This window comes from Trifolium pratense, linkage group LG2, assembly GCF_020283565.1.
Source record: "Trifolium pratense cultivar HEN17-A07 linkage group LG2, ARS_RC_1.1, whole genome shotgun sequence".
Taxonomy (NCBI): domain Eukaryota; kingdom Viridiplantae; phylum Streptophyta; class Magnoliopsida; order Fabales; family Fabaceae; genus Trifolium; species Trifolium pratense.
The window spans coordinates 52237090-52261646 of NC_060060.1; the positions used below are offsets into that span (position 1 = coordinate 52237090).

The 24557-nt window shown below is 38.6% G+C and overlaps 1 pseudogene; it reads right to left on the reverse strand.

Annotated features, from left to right (window-relative positions):
- Nucleotides 1-211: 211 nt before the first annotated feature.
- Nucleotides 212-24435, reverse strand: LOC123904911 (annotated as a pseudogene).
- Nucleotides 24436-24557: the final 122 nt, after the last annotated feature.

The window sequence follows — 24557 nt, forward strand, 5'->3', positions numbered from 1 at the left end:
AAAAGTCTGCATTATAAAGTAACACAAATCTGCTACAAAATCTGGATTATAAAGTAATAAAATTCAGCTGCATCAAAAGCCATACAAAATAAGTCTAAAAGAAATTGCGAAGTCCTGATATGTCAACTGGACTTGATTGTGTCAACATGCCTTGAAATCCCAATGTGCCAAATTGACTTGTTGCTTGATGTTGAAGACCTAATGTGTCAACTTAGCTTGATGGTGTCAACAAGCCTTGAAATCCCAATGTGCCAAATTGACTTGTTGCTTGATGTTGAAGACCCAATGTGTCAACTTGGTCTGATGGTGTCAACATAGCTTCAAGTCTCGACGTATCAACTTGACTGGATTGTGATAACATTGCTTGCTGCTGCATCATAATATAAGAAAAGTTAAATAAATGATATATATGTCTAAAAATTAGGGTTTCTTGGTTCTCACTTCCTCAATGGTTGTGAGCCGCCACTTCCACTCTTGTAGGGATCTCTCCTCTGTCATCAGAGCTCCTCCTCTCCGAAATGGAGTTTGTCCCCTCCCCTGTGGAGGTTCTTCTCCCATGAATGTGGGTTTTTCTTCTTTCTTCTTTATCCATGTTAACTCTACATCTCCATTGTTTCTTTTTCATGTTCCACCACCAATTTCCATCGTGGTTTCTCTTCTCTCTGTCAACAAGCACACTGTTGTGCTCTCAAATCTGAATCTAACTTTCCTACCCAACCATTTTGAGCTCTATGGCCATGGAAGAAGACCCCCACCGGAGCCACCACCACCAGAAGATGCAGAAGATCTGAGATTATGGGTTTGTGGGTCATTTATTTTTGTAGTGTTGTACTGTTTTTATGTGTTTTGTATTGTGTGTTTAAGTTTAGTTTATTTTAAGTATGCTCTCAAGGTGTTTGATGTAAGGCCCCAAAGATGTGTGGATGTTAAGACAATTGTTTTGAGTAGGGATCTAATAGTGGTTGTTGCAAACAAGTCTCTCTTCTTCTTCACTCAACAGATGGATCATTCACGTGTGGTGAGTTTACCCGATTTCGAGAACCCGTATCGTCGATCTGCGCGTCCACAAGCCAAAGAAATGATCCGTAATTGGATAGATTTAAAGACTGTGGTTCCTCAACCCACTTATTACTTGTGGAAGAAATTTGCTTGGGTGATTGGATTAAGTTATTTGTTTGGTCATGCATTGTTGGTTTCTATTTTCTCAAAGCTTTTTGATGCTCAAGTCTTGGTTGGCTTAATTGTTTGTGTTGTTTTTCAATTGTGGTTGGGGAATGTCCTAACACAATGTGTCTCTCTTTGTTTGTATTTGATTTATCTTATCTAATGCAAATATTTTTTCCTGTCAAAAAAATATATATAAATTGATGATAAACTTACATGCGACGACTGTCTTTTTTTGTTTGATGATAAGCATGTCTTTCTCTTTCTATCTAATCTCTCAACCCAAGATTTAGCTCGTTTTTTCTTCTTATGTGAACAATCTCGCTTCTTTATGCCGGCTGCCCCACCAATAGTGTCCACATTGTTCTCAATTTCATCATTTGCAATTGATATGGATACATGAACCACTCCACTTGCTTCTTTGTCCACATGCTTCTTTTCCAATATATCATCGATTATTTTGTTGGACTCTTCAGAAACTTTGGACAAAAATGTGTAAGTTTCATGATCAACTGAAGCTTTGTTGATCAGCTTAATCATTCGAGGACATAACTCATTGTATCGCTTCATGAAATCGGCTTTTACGTCTAATTCAACATGTTTCCCTTGCCAATCTTTATTACTTCCCAACCTTGCATCTCTTGTCCATCTCTTTAGTATATAGTGTTCAGGAATTAACTTAATATTCATGACATCTAAGACTTTCAGAGCATGACTACATAAGATTCCATGCGTCTCAAATTTACGACAATCACAAGAAACTCCTTGTTCCTGAATATTTCCCATCACCATCCTCTCTTTTGCATTATCAAAATTTGTAACAACATACAAACCTTCTTTCACCTCTTTTATGCAAGTGTCTTGATATTCCTGATATTCCGCTTGGAATTCCTCAAATATTTTTGGAGTGTAAACTTTTCCAGCTTGTACAAGCATACGTGCCTTGTTCATCAATCTAGGCAACTTATGTCTTGACGCATATTCCTCTTCTGACTCATTGTTTCGTTTACCATTGACAGCCCTTTTAAAGTGTGTAAAAAATTGTACCAAATTTAAATCCGACTTCAAATAGTTTTTCAAATCAGCATTAAAACTCTCACTTAACTGAGTAGACCTCATACCTGTAAGCATTAAATCACTAAAGATTAAATACATATACATGCTCAACATTTTATATGACATATACTTTAGTGCGGAAACAAAAGAGTCATGGAAGCATGTATAAAATCATAGGATCGACAAGTTGATCTTTAGGAATACCTGGATCCATGGAGATAAGTATTTTCAGCAGTGATCCTGAAACACAAAGAAATGGCGGCTAGATTGGTTCTTCCTCAACCGGTACTCTGATGCCTTGATTCTCTTCAGATGGGGAGAAGAGAGTGTTTGCTTTCGTACGGTGTATTGGGGACCATAGCCTTATATAGGGTGATGGCCCATTAGGGTTCCCATTATCCCGAAATGGGCCATCCTGACATCCACACATTTGAGCCCATATCTAACTAATTAAATAATTAATTAATTAATTCTAAATAGAAATCTAATAGCCTTTTAACTTTATTTGACCACTTAATCAATTTAGGCTCTTAATTGATAAATAGCTAATATAATTAATATAAATATATATGCCCACATAATAATTATTGGAATATAATAATTGAATAATATAAAATATTCCAACAATCTCCCACTTGGGCAATATATGTTAATAATTATATCATAGTTCTTTAGGCGCGCATCTGAATGCTATTTATCTTTAGATTTCAACTTTACAATCTGGTCCACCTCATACATCAACAATGGGACTACCGCGGCTGTCGTCACTGACGTATAACGTGACGGAACCCCGATGACCACCACATCAATATACTTGATGACATAGATCGATATGGATGAGTGGCATGGAAATTTCATGCAATGTGATCTCTAAATCATGTCTATTTCCAACTGGTCCAACTGAAGTCTTTATTGAGATCAAACTGAAGTTCCTTAGGTGCAATTCAAAATTAAAATATTTGCACATAACCAAAAAAACTTAATATTGTTATAACAATAATATCTTATAATAAGTTTTATTTCTGCAGAAAATCAAACATAACATAATGTTTGTACCAAAATGAAACCAAAATATAGAACATAATACAAATAAGGAAAAGACTCCCACTAATCTAAGGCAATCTCAAAACCTAGACCCATACGAGCAACATGCCCATGAAAAGCCTTAGGCGTTAAACCTTTGGTTAGTGGGTCAGCTAGCATTAAGTCTGTCCCTATATGTTCTATCAAAAGTTGTTTCTCCTGAACTCTCTCTTTCACAACAAGATACTTTATATCGATAAATTTCGACTTGGTGGAACTCATATTGTTGTTGGAGTAGAGCACAGCTGCACTATTGTCACAATAAATCTTCAATGGCCTCTCGATGCTCCCAATGATGCGTAGGCCTGTGACAAAGTTCCGCAGCCAATTCGCATGATTTGATGCCTCAAAGCAAGCCACGAACTCTGCCGCCATGGTAGAGGGAGCCACTAAAGACTGTTTGACAGACTTCCAAGAAACGGCTCCTCCAGCCAAGAGGAAGATGTAACCAGATGTGGAACGTTTGCTATCCGGGCATCCCGCATAATCAGAGTCAGAATACCCAATGATCTCCAAGTTATCTGACTTCCGATAAGTGAGTACGAAGTCTCTAGTTCTCTTCAGGTAGCGCATTACACGCTTTACTGCTATCCAGTGCTGCATACCAGGGTTGCTCAGATATCTGCCAAGAACTCCTACAATGAATGCTAAGTCGGGACGAGTACAAACTTGAGCATACATAAGACTCCCCACAGCCGAAGCGTAAGGAATTTTATGCATCTCTTTCTTTTCAAGATCCGTAGTGGGGCACTGATTAAGACTAAATTTGTCTCCTCTAGCAACGGGTGTGTCTCCTGGTTTACTGTCTTTCATGGAGAATCTATCCAAAACTGTATCAATATAGCTCCTTTGTGACAATCCCAAAATACCTTAAGAGCGATCTCTAAGTATTCGAATTCCTAAGACAAAGGAGGCGTCCCCAAGATCTTTCATCTCAAAATTCTTTGTGAGAAATCTCTTGGTTTCATGCAATAAGCCTATATTGTTGCTTGCCAAAAGGATATCATCTACATATAATACCAAGAAAACGAATTTACTCCCACTGAACTTTTGGTATATGCAATCATCAACTGGATTAGCCTCAAAACCAAAGGAGGATATAACTTGATGAAATTTGTAATACCATTGACGGGAAGCCTGTTTAAGGCCATAGATGGATTTCTTAAGTTTGCAAACCATAGACTTTGGGTCTCCTGACACAAAATTTTCTGGTTGCACCATATATATTGTTTCTTCAATGTTTCCATTTAGAAACGCAGTCTTTACATCCATCTGATGCAGCTCTAAATCAAAATGAGCTACTAATGCCATTATGATCCTAAGAGAGTCTTTCGAAGAAACCGGAGAGAAAGTCTCTTTATAATCAATGCCTTCCTTCTGAGTAAAACCTTTGGCGACAAGACGAGCTTTATATCTCTCAATGTTACCCTTTGAATCCCTTTTGGTTTTAAATATCCATTTACAACCAATGGGTTTCTTTCCTTCGGGTAATTTAACGAGATCCCAAACATCATTGTCAGTCATCGATTTCATCTCATCCTTCATGGCATCAATCCACTTAAGAGAGTTTGAACTTCGCATAGCTTGACTAAAGTTAATAGGATCATCCTCAGTCAAACCAATGCCATCCTCATGTTCTTGAAGAAATATAACATAATCGTCCGAAATTGGACACTTCCTCTCTCTAGTGGACCTTCTTAATGGCAGCCCTTGAGGTTGTTGAGTTTGAACTATAGGTGGTGCTTGAGGAAGAAACTCAGCGTTGTCTTGTTCTTGAGGGATGTTAGGAATAACATCATTGTTAATTTCTGGATCTGTTTCTGGAACAACAATAGGTACAAAGACTTGATCATTGTTAGTAACAGTTTCTTCATCAAAGACAACACTCCTTATGTTTCCTTCCCCTCCAAACTCTACATCCTCAAGGAATCTTGCATTTCCCGTTTCAAAAATTGTTCTAGTGATGGGGTTATAAAACTTATACCCATAAGAGCGTTCAGCATACCCTATAAAATAGCAGCTAATTGTCTTTGCGTCCAACTTACCTTCATGAGGCCTATAGGGTCTCGCTTCAGCTGGACATCCCCAAATGTGCAAGTGCCTAATGCTGGGCTTTTTCCCAGTCCATAGCTCATAAGGGGTCTTAGCTACTGCTTTACTAGGTACTCTATTAAGGATATAAACTGCGGTCTTTAACGCCTCTCCCCAAAATGACTCTGGTAGAGAAGAATTACTAATCATACTCCTTACCATATCCTTAAGAGTCCGGTTTCGTCGTTCTGCAACTCCATTCATGCTGGGTTTTCCCGGCATTGTGTATTGCGGAACAATTCCACACTCATCGAGGAAAAGCGCGAAGGGCCCTGGATGTTGTTCCCCTGATCCATCATACCGACCATAGTATTCACCACCACGGTCAGACTTGATAGCCTTAATTTTCTTTCCAAGTTGAAGTTCGACTTCAGCTTTGAATGACTTGAACACGTCCATAGATTGAGATTTCTCATGAATCAAATAAAGGTAGCCGTACCTCGAGTAATCGTCTATGAACGTAATAAAATACCGTTGTCCATTCCAAGAACCTGAAGGGAAAGGACCACATATATCGGTATGAATTAGTTCTAAGACATCCTTAGCTCTTTCGGCATGAAAATTCCTTTTGTTTGTTTGCTTACCCTTGATACACTGAATGCAGACTTGAAAGTCCGACAAGTCAAGGGATCCAAGAATCCCGCCTGACATAAGCCGCTGAATTCTCTATTTAGAGATATGACCTAATCGCTTATGCCATAAAGTGGCAGAATTCTCATTTAATTTTCGTTTCGTACCATGTGACTCTACTTGCATTATTTTGTTATAAGGACATTCAATATCAAGCATATAAAGATTATCATTCAAAGAACCGTAACCAACAACATTTGAATCATATGAGAGACTAAATTTATTATTTCCAAATGAACAAGTATAACCAGATTTGTCCAAAATAGAAATAGAAATTAAGTTCCGTCTAATAGACGGAGCAACAAAAGTCTCAACCAAATCCAAATGAAAACCGGTCTTTAACAATAATCTAAAAGTCCCAATAGCCTCAACTGCAACTTTATTGCCATCGCCCACATAGATGAATCTTTCAGCATCACTTGGCGGACGGCTCCACAGGCAGCCTTGCATGGACATACTAATGTGAGTAGTAGCACCAGAATCTACCCACCAAGTATCCTTAGGTACAGAAACTAAATTAATTTCAGAACAAACAAAAGTGAGAAAATTACCCTTCTTTTCACGCCATGAGGCGTACTTGGAACAATCTTTCTTCATGTGTCCAGCCTTCTTGCAGAAGAAACATGTGGACTCCTTATGTTGTTCCCTTGTTTTCTTGTTCTGGAAAAAAATTTCCCGCAGTTTTCTTTAGCCTCTTAAAGTTAGTCCCACTTAGCACAGAGATAGAGTTGATTTGAGCAGTGAAATTAGGAGCGGTGGCAGCAGCAACTGGATCGAAGAGAGAACAATAAACATACAATAACATTAGTAGGCATGTCATCAAATAACCATATGGACATGCACAATATTCTTTATATGCAAATTAAATAAGACCCAAACAAGATACCAAGCACACCATTAATTCCCAATCTTTGATTGCAAGAATTAACTGTAAACGGTACTCTCACGCAACGATCAAATATTGGTAATAAGTCCTGTCAGATAATGTGCGTCTTTGACACCAACCATTACCCACATGGAAAAAAAAACTTAATAATTACCACATATTTATCATCACAGGTATGCAATTGTTCGGCCAAACTGTGTCTTCCTTTTGGCCGACTAAAACAGCTCGCATGAACAATTACACACTACATCTTTTATAATTTCAATTGAATCAAATTTACGCAACAGAGATTACTTTTGCAACATGTTGTTTCAACCAACTCAACTAAAATTATTAGACATTTTAATTTAATAAATTAAATGGGAAGGTCTTAAAATTCACATAAACATTACCTACAAATGTAATGTCAAAATTGTATGTTATCTGATTGCTTAATAATCGCATGACTATTAAAATAAGAACCTAAACACATAATTGTGTCTATATCAAGTACATACCAACACATGTTGGTTGCACTCACGGGGTATGAAATCAGTAAGTATGAATTAAGCACGTTCAATTGTGCTCAAGTGTACATACATGGGGACAATAACAATTAAAACGTACGCTAGGTATAATTCATTTAGATTACAATGAAATTGAATTGAGTCCAAAATAGCCACTGGATCCATGATTTCTCAAAAAACAAGTACCAATTAAAATGAAATAAGCACATAAAATTGTGCTCAAAGCAGTACGTGGGGAAAATATAAGGTACTGTACACATTGAATTCATTTTGGTTCATAACAAAATTTAAATAAATAAATTCAAAAGAATAGTCATAGTTGTAACACCCTAACCCGTACTACCCTTAAAACGTAATTTTAAAAACTTTTCAACAAGTGTAAAGGCAGAGTGCCACGCGGTAATTAAAACACAAGCATACACACAGAGCGTCATGAAATTTAACATGAAAAGCAACAGCGGATTCATAACAAACCAAGCATGCATATATATACATATATATATACATAAGCCATATTCATCCCTAAGGATGTCACTTATACAAGAACTAGCATATCAAAAGGTAACACCGATATACGATGAAATCCAAGCGTAACCCCGACTCGATGTTACATTACCAGAGCATTTACTATTTACAAACTCTAGTCAAAAGCTAGTACTAAGAGGAGTAATCTATGCTAAGTCTCCTCACCAAAAGGTATCTTCAACACCCAGCTAATACCGCAGTCTAAACGTCGGCACAGTCCTCAGCCTGAATATCTGAACCCCCAAAGGTCCAGCAAATAACACAAAGCAGAGAGTTAGAAAACATAATCGCATATCATACGAGTATAAGAAAGGTCTTACACTTTCGAGCTATCATACATATTCTAACTCACGTCAAAACATCGCACTAAACATTTATCAATTAATAAAGTTCAACACAATACAACCAAATAATGTCACATACCATTTATCAAACATATGCGCATTTACCCTAAGGTATCTAATGCCAATTAATTCACTGTCATGCCATCCCTAGACATAACTAAATGCATGTGGTACCAAGATGTCTCACCAACGGTGGACCAAGAACAGTTTTATATCATGCTGGATATGTCGGAACTTACCGAACCATCTTATCTCCCTTGGATAAGCCAAAACAGTTTTATATCCTGTTGGATAGCAACTCCGGACTCATGGATTCATCTAATCCGATCCTCGGCTTCATTATGGACACATAATCCATTTTCGTTATTGGAACCCAAGTTTCCAATGTTCACATACAATCATGAATGCATGTATGTATACACATATCAACCATATGATATTCTCTAGCTCGAAGCTACACTTTTATGAATGCGGAAACACAATTCAAACACATTCACTCAACATTGCAAATTAATGCCAAAACATAACATTGCTCACTTTAAGCTACAACTTATTGCATACACGTCTATCAATCATATAACGATTACCAATAAGCATTAACATGTATCAACAATCATGTAAGGATACCCTTAAACCATGATACAAGTGCCTAGATACACTTACAACCAAATAACAAAAGTTGCAGGTTCAGTACTATTCGCTAAGCGAATCCGTAGCGAACAGGTAGCGAACTTATTTGCTAAGCGAATCTCAGTTCGCTGTAGCGAACTACATCAGAGGATTACAGGTACATGGCGAACAGGTAGCGAGCTTGTGGCGAACACATTCGCTGCAGCGAACTCCTGTTCGCTAAGCGAACAACACCAGAAAGAAAATCTGTTCTTGAGTTATCTAAGGCGGTTTAACCCCAAATCAACTCAAAAATTCATCTAAACATGTTATAAATTCATATAAACAGCTATTCCAAACATATATGGTATCAAGGAACATTAATCATCCCTTCCAAACATCCAAACACCTCAAATAATCAAAATCATGTTAATTTCTTGGGTTTTAAGTAACTTTCATAAACTTTTCAAAAATGGTTCAAACACATACATATTTATCATGGAATCAAGCTAGTGATTAACACATACAAAGTGATGATGAAGAACATCACACTCACATACAAAAGCTTATCAAAAGTCTAAAAGAAATTGAGTGGGAGAGTTCGGGAACGGAGACATAGACAATCTCCCCCCTCCTTGTCACTCAAGAATCATGAATTCTAATCTCTTACCTTAAGCAAAGATGATGATCCAAGCCTTCTCTTGCTCAAGCTTTCTCTCTTGATCAAACCCTAGCTTAGCTCTATGGTTTTGCTCTTGCTCTACTCATTCAAAACTCAAGAAATGAAGTTATGAAACTATTCATATGTTTGACTTGCTACTTATACTACTTCCCATGGTCATGAACCAAGCCCAATTGGCTTAGGCCCATTACCTCTCACGCCCATAAGCCCAAAACGAGTGTTCTCGCGTCTAATAACTTACGTTCGGCTAAATAATTATTCGTCGCTCACTAAAATAATAAAAGCCATTTAATAAATAAAAACACATTTATTAAAATATACGAATACGAAAAATGGGTCGTTACAATCCTACCCCCCTTAAAAGAATTTCGCCCTCGAAATTACCTAGAAACAGATCGGGATAAGAATCTCTCATCTTGCTTTCCAACTCCCACGTCGCATTCTCACCAGCCGGTCCTCCCCACACGACTTTCACGGATGCAATCTCTTTGTTTCTCAACCTCTTCACTTCTCTTCCTTCGATTCTCAAAGGCACAGTCTCGATGGTCAAGTCATCCCTCACTTGAACATCGTCCGATTCAATCACGTGTGTCGGATCAGACACATACTTGCGCAACTGTGATACATGGAAAACATCGTGCAAATTCGCCAACGATGGCGGTAATGCAACCCTATACGCAACTTTCCCAACTCGCTTCAAAATCTCAAACGGTCCAATAAACCTCGATGTCAACTTCCTTGACTTCAACGCACGTCCTACTCCAGTAGTCGATGTAACTCGTAGGAATACATGATCCCCTTCTTGGAATTCAATGTCCTTCCTCCTCTTATCATGATAACTCTTCTGTCGACTCTGAGACGTTTTCATCTTCTCACGAATCATCCGAATCTTCTCTGTTGTTTCTTGTACAATCTCTGGTCCAAGAATTGCACCTTCTCCAGTTTCATACCAACACAGAGGTGTCCTACACCTTCTCCCATACAAAGCCTCAAACGGTGCCATTCCGATACTAGAATGGTAACTGTTGTTGTATGTAAACTCTACCAACGGCAAACAAGAATCCCAATTCACGTTTTGCTCCAAAACACAAGCTCTCAACAAATCCTCTAAGGATTGTATCGTCCTCTCCGACTGACCATCTGTCTGAGGATGATACGCTGAACTCAACCTCAACTTCGTCCCTAAAGCTTCTTGCAAGCTTTCCCAAAATCTAGAAGTAAATCTCGGATCTCTATCCGAAATAATACTTGTTGGAATACCATGTAGCTTCACAATCTGCTCCACATAAATCTCGGCCAACTTAGGCACCAAAGTACCTTTCCTGATAGCAATGAAGTGAGCACACTTCGTCAGACGATCTACCACTACCCAAATCACCTCGTGACCTTTCTTGGTCTTCGGTAAACCTCCCACAAAATCCATTGCAATGCTATCCCATTTCCATTCGGGTATAAACATTGGTTGCAACAAACCAAACGGCTTCTGATGTTCAATTTTCGATTTCTGACAAGTTAAGCAGGAATAAACAAATTCAGAAATTTGCCTCTTCATTCCCGGCCACCAAAATAACTTCCTTAAATCCTGATACATCTTGGTTACTCCAGGATGAATACTCAAACCACTTCTGTGACCTTCTTCCATGATCATTCTTTTCAATTCGGGTACATCCGGTACACAAACTCTTCCGTGAAATCTCATGACTCCACCTTCGTCAATCTTGATATTGGTCTCCTTACCTTCATTGATGAGTACCATCTTCTCCATCAAGACTTGCAAAACAATCCTCAAGTGCTCTTCGTGCTCTTCCTCGGATTTTGAGTAAATCAAAATGTCGTCAATGAACACCACCACGAATCTATCCAAAAATGAATGGAAAATTCGGTTCATATACTCCATGAAAACTCCAGGTGCATTGGTCACACCAAACGGCATAACTGAGTACTCGTAGTGCCCATACCTCGTCCTAAATGCAGTCTTAGGTATGTCTTCCGTCTTCACTCTAATCTGATGGTATCCAGATCTCAAATCTATCTTACTAAACACGCAAGCTCCAACTAGTTGATCCATCAAATCATCTATCCTCGGAAGTGGATATTTATTCTTGATCGTCACTTTGTTCAACTGACGATAGTCTATACATAATCTCATGCTTCCATCTTTCTTCTTCACAAGCAACACCGGCGCTCCCCATGGCGAAACACTCGGTCGAACAAACCTCTTCTCAAGCAGCTCTTCAAGTTGCTTCTTCAATTCATTCAACTCAGACGCTGACATTCGATACGGCGCCATCGATATCGGGCTAGTTCCAGGTACTAGGTCGATAGAAAACTCTACCTCTCGCTTTGGAGGCACGTCAGATATATCATCCGGAAACACATCTGGGAATTCACAAACGATCGGTAACTCTTCTATCTTAACTCCTCCTTCGAGTTTCAATGATGCAAACATCATGAACATCTCGGCATGTTCTTTCAACGCTTCCGATACTTCCTTCCCGCTCATCAAATGCAAGTTCTCCTCCGGCTTCAGAAAAACAACGGCCTTCTCACGACAGTTGATATGAATTCGATTAAAGATTAACCAATTCATACCAAAAATCACATCCATACCACTAAGTGGAATACACACTAAATCCATACCAAAGTGCCTATCAAAAATGGTTACGGGGCAATTACGACATACTTGTCGGGTAATCACTGAACCATTAGCAGGAGTTTCTATTTCCATCCTACCCGTCATATCCGTTAAAGGAATACTAAGACGCTTCGCACAATCCAAAGAAATAAAAGAATGCGTCGCTCCCGTATCTATAATCGCAATTAAAGGAGTGTCATAGATGAAACACGTACCTCTAATGAGATTGTCCTCAAGGCTAGCATCCTCTCCACTTAAAGCAAACACCTTGCCCATCACCTTCTTGGGCTTCTTACAAGTCAGACTCTTGTGGCCTTCATCTCCACAGTTGAAACACACCACTCTTCCTCTACAAACCTCGGTCTTGTGGCCCAGCTTTCCACAATTCTTACACCTATCTCCTCTCTTCGGGCAATCATAAGACATATGACCCCGTTCTCCACAGTTGTAACAACTTCCATTCACCGGCTTCTTACCACCACTTGCATTACCCCTACCGCGGTTATCATAAGGTTTTCCGCGCTCTTGTCCTTTCCCTTTTCGGTCGTTCACAGCCTTGTAGTAGTTCACCTTAGCTCTACCATCTTCATCACAAATCCTACTCTTGTTCACAAGGGTCGCAAAATCCCTTATCTGTGAAAATCCAATCATATGTTTAATGTCTGGACGTAGACCACTTTCAAACTTCACACACTTGTCGTTCTCCGCTTCCAAAGTGTTGTAATGCGGGCTAAACGCACACAAGGTTTCAAACTTGACGGCATAGTCAGCTACCGTCATATTTCCCTGTTTCAACTCCATGAATTCCACCACCTTCTTATTCTTCACATCCACAGGAAAATACTTAACCAAAAATTCTCTTTTAAACCTCGCCCATGGTATAGCCATACCACCGGGTCCTAGCCTCAACTTGGCATTCTTCCACCACACATTCGCTTCCTCGCGCAACACATATGTTCCAAGGGTTGTCTTCCCTTCCTCGGAACAATCCATTGCTTCAAAAATTATTTCAAGTTCCTCCAGCCACTTGTAAGCTCCATCCGGGTTGTAACCTCCGGTAAATGTTGGCGGTTTCTGCTTCATGAACCTTTCCAACCTCATCTCTACCTCTCTTCCAGGTTGATGATCTCTAACCACAATGTTGGTGAGTGCGGCCAAAGCCTCCGCAATCTGAGCATTCGTTCTTGCAGCAGCCATGATTCCTGAACGAATCACAACTAGACGTTAGAAAGTAATAACAGTGTTCCCTACACATGCTCATACGGGGAAAAGAAAAGTCCTAATTGGTTCACACGAACCGACCTGCTCTGATACCACTATTGTAACACCCTAACCCGTACTACCCTTAAAACGTAATTTTAAAAACTTTTCAACAAGTGTAAAGGCAGAGTGCCACGCGGTAATTAAAACACAAGCATACACACAGAGCGTCATGAAATTTAACATGAAAAGCAACAGCGGATTCATAACAAACCAAGCATGCATATATATACATATATATATACATAAGCCATATTCATCCCTAAGGATGTCACTTATACAAGAACTAGCATATCAAAAGGTAACACCGATATACGATGAAATCCAAGCGTAACCCCGACTCGATGTTACATTACCAGAGCATTTACTATTTACAAACTCTAGTCAAAAGCTAGTACTAAGAGGAGTAATCTATGCTAAGTCTCCTCACCAAAAGGTATCTTCAACACCCAGCTAATACCGCAGTCTAAACGTCGGCACAGTCCTCAGCCTGAATATCTGAACCCCCAAAGGTCCAGCAAATAACACAAAGCAGAGAGTTAGAAAACATAATCGCATATCATACGAGTATAAGAAAGGTCTTACACTTTCGAGCTATCATACATATTCTAACTCACGTCAAAACATCGCACTAAACATTTATCAATTAATAAAGTTCAACACAATACAACCAAATAATGTCACATACCATTTATCAAACATATGCGCATTTACCCTAAGGTATCTAATGCCAATTAATTCACTGTCATGCCATCCCTAGACATAACTAAATGCATGTGGTACCAAGATGTCTCACCAACGGTGGACCAAGAACAGTTTTATATCATGCTGGATATGTCGGAACTTACCGAACCATCTTATCTCCCTTGGATAAGCCAAAACAGTTTTATATCCTGTTGGATAGCAACTCCGGACTCATGGATTCATCTAATCCGATCCTCGGCTTCATTATGGACACATAATCCATTTTCGTTATTGGAACCCAAGTTTCCAATGTTCACATACAATCATGAATGCATGTATGTATACACATATCAACCATATGATATTCTCTAGCTCGAAGCTACACTTTTATGAATGCGGAAACACAATTCAAACACATTCACTCAACATTGCAAATTAATGCCAAAACATAACATTGCTCACTTTAAGCTACAACTTATTGCATACACGTCTATCAATCATATAACGATTACCAATAAGCATTAACATGTATCAACAATCATGTAAGGATACCCTTAAACCATGATACAAGTGCCTAGATACACTTACAACCAAATAACAAAAGTTGCAGGTTCAGTACTATTCGCTAAGCGAATCCGTAGCGAACAGGTAGCGAACTTATTTGCTAAGCGAATCTCAGTTCGCTGTAGCGAACTACATCAGAGGATTACAGGTACATGGCGAACAGGTAGCGAGCTTGTGGCGAACACATTCGCTGCAGCGAACTCCTGTTCGCTAAGCGAACAACACCAGAAAGAAAATCTGTTCTTGAGTTATCTAAGGCGGTTTAACCCCAAATCAACTCAAAAATTCATCTAAACATGTTATAAATTCATATAAACAGCTATTCCAAACATATATGGTATCAAGGAACATTAATCATCCCTTCCAAACATCCAAACACCTCAAATAATCAAAATCATGTTAATTTCTTGGGTTTTAAGTAACTTTCATAAACTTTTCAAAAATGGTTCAAACACATACATATTTATCATGGAATCAAGCTAGTGATTAACACATACAAAGTGATGATGAAGAACATCACACTCACATACAAAAGCTTATCAAAAGTCTAAAAGAAATTGAGTGGGAGAGTTCGGGAACGGAGACATAGACAATCTCCCCCCTCCTTGTCACTCAAGAATCATGAATTCTAATCTCTTACCTTAAGCAAAGATGATGATCCAAGCCTTCTCTTGCTCAAGCTTTCTCTCTTGATCAAACCCTAGCTTAGCTCTATGGTTTTGCTCTTGCTCTACTCACTCAAAACTCAAGAAATGAAGTTATGAAACTATTCATATGTTTGACTTACTACTTATACTACTTCCCATGGTCATGAACCAAGCCCAATTGGCTTAGGCCCATTACCTCTCACGCCCATAAGCCCAAAACGAGTGTTCTCGCGTCTAATAACTTACGTTCGGCTAAATAATTATTCGTCGCTCACTAAAATAATAAAAGCCATTTAATAAATAAAAACACATTTATTAAAATATACGAATACGAAAAATGGGTCGTTACAATCCTACCCCCCTTAAAAGAATTTCGCCCTCGAAATTACCTAGAAACAGATCGGGATAAGAATCTCTCATCTTGCTTTCCAACTCCCACGTCGCATTCTCACCAGCCGGTCCTCCCCACACGACTTTCACGGATGCAATCTCTTTGTTTCTCAACCTCTTCACTTCTCTTCCTTCGATTCTCAAAGGCACAGTCTCGATGGTCAAGTCATCCCTCACTTGAACATCGTCCGATTCAATCACGTGTGTCGGATCAGACACATACTTGCGCAACTGTGATACATGGAAAACATCGTGCAAATTCGCCAACGATGGCGGTAATGCAACCCTATACGCAACTTTCCCAACTCGCTTCAAAATCTCAAACGGTCCAATAAACCTCGATGTCAACTTCCTTGACTTCAACGCACGTCCTACTCCAGTAGTCGATGTAACTCGTAGGAATACATGATCCCCTTCTTGGAATTCAATGTCCTTCCTCCTCTTATCATGATAACTCTTCTGTCGACTCTGAGACGTTTTCATCTTCTCACGAATCATCCGAATCTTCTCTGTTGTTTCTTGTACAATCTCTGGTCCAAGAATTGCACCTTCTCCAGTTTCATACCAACACAGAGGTGTCCTACACCTTCTCCCATACAAAGCCTCAAACGGTGCCATTCCGATACTAGAATGGTAACTGTTGTTGTATGTAAACTCTACCAACGGCAAACAAGAATCCCAATTCACGTTTTGCTCCAAAACACAAGCTCTCAACAAATCCTCTAAGGATTGTATCGTCCTCTCCGACTGACCATCTGTCTGAGGATGATACGCTGAACTCAACCTCAACTTCGTCCCTAAAGCTTCTTGCAAGCTTTCCCAAAATCTAGAAGTAAATCTCGGATCTCTATCCGAAATAATACTTGTTGGAATACCATGTAGCTTCACAATCTGCTCCACATAAATCTCGGCCAACTTAGGCACCAAAGTACCTTTCCTGATAGCAATGAAGTGAGCACACTTCGTCAGACGATCTACCACTACCCAAATCACCTCGTGACCTTTCTTGATCTTCGGTAAACCTCCCACAAAATCCATTGCAATGCTATCCCATTTCCATTCGGGTATAAACATTGGTTGCAACAAACCAAACGGCTTCTGATGTTCAATTTTCGATTTCTGACAAGTTAAGCAGGAATAAACAAATTCAGAAATTTGCCTCTTCATTCCCGGCCACCAAAATAACTTCCTTAAATCCTGATACATCTTGGTTACTCCAGGATGAATACTCAAACCACTTCTGTGACCTTCTTCCATGATCATTCTTTTCAATTCGGGTACATCCGGTACACAAACTCTTCCGTGAAATCTCATGACTCCACCTTCGTCAATCTTGATATTGGTCTCCTTACCTTCATTGATGAGTACCATCTTCTCCATCAAGACTTGCAAAACAATCCTCAAGTGCTCTTCGTGCTCTTCCTCGGATTTTGAGTAAATCAAAATGTCGTCAATGAACACCACCACGAATCTATCCAAAAATGAATGGAAAATTCGGTTCATATACTCCATGAAAACTCCAGGTGCATTGGTCACACCAAACGGCATAACTGAGTACTCGTAGTGCCCATACCTCGTCCTAAATGCAGTCTTAGGTATGTCTTCCGTCTTCACTCTAATCTGATGGTATCCAGATCTCAAATCTATCTTACTAAACACGCAAGCTCCAACTAGTTGATCCATCAAATCATCTATCCTCGGAAGTGGATATTTATTCTTGATCGTCACTTTGTTCAACTGACGATAGTCTATACATAATCTCATGCTTCCATCTTTCTTCTTCACAAGCAACACCGGCGCTCCCCATGGCGAAACACTCGGTCGAACAAACCTCTTCTCAAGCAGCTCTTCAAGTTGCTTCTTCAATTCATTCAACTCAGACGCTGACATTCGATACGGCGCCATCGATATCGGGCTAGTTCCAGGTACTAGGTCGATAGAAAACTCTACCTCTCGCTTTGGAGGCACGTCAGATATATCATCCGGAAACACATCTGGGAATTCACAAACGATCGGTAACTCTTCTATCTTAACTCCTCCTTCGAGTTTCAATGATGCAAACATCATGAACATCTCGGCATGTTCTTTCAACGCTTCCGATACTTCCTTCCCGCTCATCAAATGCAAGTTCTCCTCCGGCTTCAGAAAAACAACGGCCTTCTCACGACAGTTGATATGAATTCGATTAAAGATTAACCAATTCATACCAAAAATCACATCCATACCACTAAGTGGAATACACACTAAATCCATACCAAAGTGCCTATCAAAAATGGTTACGGGGCAATTACGACATACTTGTCGGGTAATCACTGAACCATTAGCAGGAGTTTCTATTTCCATCCTACCCGTCATATCCGTTAAAGGAATACTAAGACGCTTCGCACAATCCAAAGAAATAAAAGAATGCGTCGCTCCCGTATCTATAATCGCAATTAAAGGAGTGTCATAGATGAAACACGTACCTCTAATGAGATTGTCCTCAAGGCTAGCATCCTCTCCACTTAAAGCAAACACCTTGCCCATCACCTTCTTGGGCTTCTTACAAGTCAGACTCTTGTGGCCTTCATCTCCACAGTTGAAACACACCACTCTTCCTCTACAAACCTCGGTCTTGTGGCCCAGCTTTCCACAATTCTTACACCTATCTCCTCTCTTCGGGCAATCATAAGACATATGACCCCGTTCTCCACAGTTGTAACAACTTCCATTCACCGGCTTCTTACCACCACTTGCATTACCCCTACCGCGGTTATCATAAGGTTTTCCGCGCTCTTGTCCTTTCCCTTTTCGGTCGTTCACAGCCTTGTAGTAGTTCACCTTAGCTCTACCATCTTCATCACAAATCCTACTCTTGTTCACAAGGGTCGCAAAATCCCTTATCTGTGAAAATCCAATCATATGTTTAATGTCTGGACGTAGACCACTTTCAAACTTCACACACTTGTCGTTCTCCGCTTCCAAAGTGTTGTAATGCGGGCTAAACGCACACAAGGTTTCAAACTTGACGGCATAGTCAGCTACCGTCATATTTCCCTGTTTCAACTCCATGAATTCCACCACCTTCTTATTCTTCACATCCACAGGAAAATACTTAACCAAAAATTCTCTTTTAAACCTCGCCCATGGTATAGCCATACCACCGGGTCCTAGCCTCAACTTGGCATTCTTCCACCACACATTCGCTTCCTCGCGCAACACATATGTTCCAAGGGTTGTCTTCCCTTCCTCGGAACAATCCATTGCTTCAAAAATTATTTCAAGTTCCTCCAGCCACTTGTAAGCTCCATCCGGGTTGTAACCTCCGGTAAATGTTGGCGGTTTCTGCTTCATGAACCTTTCCAACCTCATCTCTACCTCTCTTCCAGGTTGATGATCTCTAACCACAATGTTGGTGAGTGCGGCCAAAGCCTCCGCAATCTGAGCATTCGTTCTTGCAGCAGCCATGATTCCTGAACGAATCACAACTAGACGTTAGAAAGTAATAACAGTGTTCCCTACACATGCTCATACGGGGAAAAGAAAAGTCCTAATTGGTTCACACGAACCGACCTGCTCTGATACCACTATTGTAACACCCTAACCCGTACTACCCTTAAAACGTAATTTTAAAAACTTTTCAACAAGTGTAAAGGCAGAGTGCCACGCGGTAATTAAAACACAAGCATACACACAGAGCGTCATGAAATTTAACATGAAAAGCAACAGCGGATTCATAACAAACCAAGCATGCATATATATACATATATATATACATAAGCCATATTCATCCCTAAGGATGTCACTTATACAAGAACTAGCATATCAAAAGGTAACACCGATATACGATGAAATCCAAGCGTAACCCCGACTCGATGTTACATTACCAGAGCATTTACTATTTACAAACTCTAGTCAAAAGCTAGTACTAAGAGGAGTAATCTATGCTAAGTCTCCTCACCAAAAGGTATCTTCAACACCCAGCTAATACCGCAGTCTAAACGTCGGCACAGTCCTCAGCCTGAATATCTGAACCCCCAAAGGTCCAGCAAATAACACAAAGCAGAGAGTTAGAAAACATAATCGCATATCATACGAGTATAAGAAAGGTCTTACACTTTCGAGCTATCATACATATTCTAACTCACGTCAAAACATCGCACTAAACATTTATCAATTAATAAAGTTCAACACAATACAACCAAATAATGTCACATACCATTTATCAAACATATGCGCATTTACCCTAAGGTATCTAATGCCAATTAATTCACTGTCATGCCATCCCTAGACATAACTAAATGCATGTGGTACCAAGATGTCTCACCAACGGTGGACCAAGAACAGTTTTATATCATGCTGGATATGTCGGAACTTACCGAACCATCTTATCTCCCTTGGATAAGCCAAAACAGTTTTATATCCTGTTGGATAGCAACTCCGGACTCATGGATTCATCTAATCCGATCCTCGGCTTCATTATGGACACATAATCCATTTTCGTTATTGGAACCCAAGTTTCCAATGTTCACATACAATCATGAATGCATGTATGTATACACATATCAACCATATGATATTCTCTAGCTCGAAGCTACACTTTTATGAATGCGGAAACACAATTCAAACACATTCACTCAACATTGCAAATTAATGCCAAAACATAACATTGCTCACTTTAAGCTACAACTTATTGCATACACGTCTATCAATCATATAACGATTACCAATAAGCATTAACATGTATCAACAATCATGTAAGGATACCCTTAAACCATGATACAAGTGCCTAGATACACTTACAACCAAATAACAAAAGTTGCAGGTTCAGTACTATTCGCTAAGCGAATCCGTAGCGAACAGGTAGCGAACTTATTTGCTAAGCGAATCTCAGTTCGCTGTAGCGAACTACATCAGAGGATTACAGGTACATGGCGAACAGGTAGCGAGCTTGTGGCGAACACATTCGCTGCAGCGAACTCCTGTTCGCTAAGCGAACAACACCAGAAAGAAAATCTGTTCTTGAGTTATCTAAGGCGGTTTAACCCCAAATCAACTCAAAAATTCATCTAAACATGTTATAAATTCATATAAACAGCTATTCCAAACATATATGGTATCAAGGAACATTAATCATCCCTTCCAAACATCCAAACACCTCAAATAATCAAAATCATGTTAATTTCTTGGGTTTTAAGTAACTTTCATAAACTTTTCAAAAATGGTTCAAACACATACATATTTATCATGGAATCAAGCTAGTGATTAACACATACAAAGTGATGATGAAGAACATCACACTCACATACAAAAGCTTATCAAAAGTCTAAAAGAAATTGAGTGGGAGAGTTCGGGAACGGAGACATAGACAATCTCCCCCCTCCTTGTCACTCAAGAATCATGAATTCTAATCTCTTACCTTAAGCAAAGATGATGATCCAAGCCTTCTCTTGCTCAAGCTTTCTCTCTTGATCAAACCCTAGCTTAGCTCTATGGTTTTGCTCTTGCTCTACTCACTCAAAACTCAAGAAATGAAGTTATGAAACTATTCATATGTTTGACTTACTACTTATACTACTTCCCATGGTCATGAACCAAGCCCAATTGGCTTAGGCCCATTACCTCTCACGCCCATAAGCCCAAAACGAGTGTTCTCGCGTCTAATAACTTACGTTCGGCTAAATAATTATTCGTCGCTCACTAAAATAATAAAAGCCATTTAATAAATAAAAACACATTTATTAAAATATACGAATACGAAAAATGGGTCGTTACAATAGTCATAGTACTATGAGTAACCGTAGCTAATAAAATTATTGACATAAGGAGATCATATCTTTAATTTGGAATTGAAAGTCCGAAAAAAAAAAAATTGGACTTTGTTTTATTATTTTAACAAAATTGGATAAAACCAAAATTATTCACCGATAGCTTTTCCAAAAATAATAATTTGAATACGGTATCTAATTAAATCAAATTAGAGAGACAAAATCGGTTTCATATTTATTAATGAAGGGTACTAATCCGAAAAAAATTGAATAGCCATTGATGCTATAATTATAGATCATAATTGAAAAATAATTCACAATAATGTTGACAAAATTAATCTGAGTCTTTATGGAAAGAAATTGATGACAAATAATACCCGATATTCATATTTGGAAACCAAATCAAATATGTTAATTTGTTTCAAATTAAAACCAAAGGAAACAAATCAGAGTTATATCAATTTATTATTTTTAACCGAAAATATGTCAACAAAGAAACTCTACTCAGTGAAAACTGGAGAAATCAAAATTGCTTTAACACTGATTCATGAAAAATAAATTGTCGAATTTGAAACTGATAAAAGTATGATAAGCCAGATAAAAGTAATCATGGATGTACTATATATACAATCTTAAACTAGAATTTGAATTGTAATATATACTGAATAATCCCAATTAAGCATGATGGATATAATATACCAAACCACGTACTGAACCGAAAAACAAAATTATACATATGTACACACATATACACCATATAAACCAAAATTAAAGGCTGCCATGATCATAAAAATTGCAACCTCATAATAGTATCAAACGAAAAGCATATATGAACAAATATACATACTTTTAAAACACTAGATTTATGGCATGCATATTATGAAAGCCAAAACCGCAAAATAAAATACAAAATAGATAAACACAAACTTATGTATATTTTATTCTGCAGAATTAATTATAAACGATACTTAAAGGCAATCATATTCATATAAACACAGCCAATGGAAATAACATTAAACCAAATATGACCGAAAATATAGATATTCATAAGGATCAAGCATGTCCTGCTCTGATACCAATTGTAAGATTTAAATCACTAAATTAAGATTAAATACATATACATGCTCAACATTTTATATGACATATACTTTAGTGCGGAAACAAAAGAGTCATGGAAGCATGTATAAAATCATAGGATCGACAAGTTGATCTTTAGGAATACCTGGATCCATGGAGATAAGTATTTTCAGCAGTGATCCTGAAACACAAAGAAATGGCGGCTAGATTGGTTCTTCCTCAACCGGTACTCTGATGCCTTGATTCTCTTCAGATGGGGAGAAGAGAGTGTTTGCTTTCGTACGGTGTATTGGGGACCATAGCCTTATATAGGGTGATGGCCCATTAGGGTTCCCATTATCCCGAAATGGGCCATCCTGACATCCACACATTTGAGCCCATATCTAACTAATTAAATAATTAATTAATTAATTCTAAATAGAAATCTAATAGCCTTTTAACTTTATTTGACCACTTAATCAATTTAGGCTCTTAATTGATAAATAGCTAATATAATTAATATAAATATATATGCCCACATAATAATTATTGGAATATAATAATTGAATAATATAAAATATTCCAACAATACCTGCTGTGAATGTTTTCCGAACATAAGTCCATGCCCATTTTTCCTTCAATTGAAAAATCGTATGCAACCACGAACCTTCCGAAACATTATGCTCAACAAGTAAAGAACTCCATGCTTGTAAAAATTCACCTTCCTCTTCGTGTAGATCTATGCATGCTTCAAAATCCTTACTAAATTGTGAACTCTTTTGATATAGATGGTTCACATGCCTTATAGCATTTTGTCTTATATGCCAAGTGCACAGTCCATGAAATGTTTCCGGCATAACTAAAGAAACAGCTTTCGCCATTGCGGCATCTTGATCTGTTAGAATTGTTTTAGGCTTTGCTCCACCCATTGCTTTGAGAAAAGTTTCAAATAACCACTGAAAAGAAGGGATTGTTTCATCATATAACAATGCTGCCCCGAAAATGATTGTTTGCCTGTGATTATTAAGTCCTACAAATACTCCCAATGGCCGATAATCCTTATTTGTCTTATACGTGGTATCAAAAGTGATGACATCACCAAAATACCCATAATCATTTATCATTTGTGCATCAGCCCAAAATATATTTGTTATTTCATCATCAACATCCATTTGAAAATCATAGAAGAATGAGGGATTTTCACTTTCATGTTTGAAATACTTAATCAAGGCACCCACTTCACCAAACTTTAGTGAATGCATCCTTTTGGTTCGAAGGTAATTCTTAAGGTCTTGTTTTGTAAAACCAACTGTCTCTGACCCACCAGCTTGCTTTGATATATATTCATGTAAACCTTTTGGTCTTAATCCAGATTGATCCCCCAATACAATTTGTGATGCTTGTGCCTCAGATATGCGCCGATGAGAGCGAATCATGTGAACATACTTTTGTGGCTGAAGAGGGTGGTTGTGTTTAGCTACAAAGTCAACAACCTTATATTTCCCTATCTTCCGATCAAGTCGAATAACCATACGCGCTTGGCAGTCCGTTCTAGTTTCTGCTCTATTGCGCTCCCCCGTCGGCTGACGTCTTTTGTCAACACCTCGTATGCCCTCTTTTCGAAGCATGTGAATTTTCTTGAAGTTAAGACTCCATCCTTTTTGCTTTTGTTTACATATTCTCTGCGAATACCAAATCCAAGTTTTTTATTGTACTCATTATAAAAATCATAAGCAGCTGCCTCAGAGTCAAACTTCATTTCCAAGTGTGGTTCGCTATCGACAATACTGTCTTGCCCAGGTTGCACATTTTGTTCATGGATATTGTTCACCCATTTATCGACACAATCGACTACCGGAATTGATGATGAATTCATGTTATCTGTAAAAGTATAGTCTTCTTCATGTTAGTATATAGCAGAAACCAATATTATAGTGAAACTAATATTATAGTGAAACCAATATTATAGCAGAAACCAATATTATAGTGAAATCAATA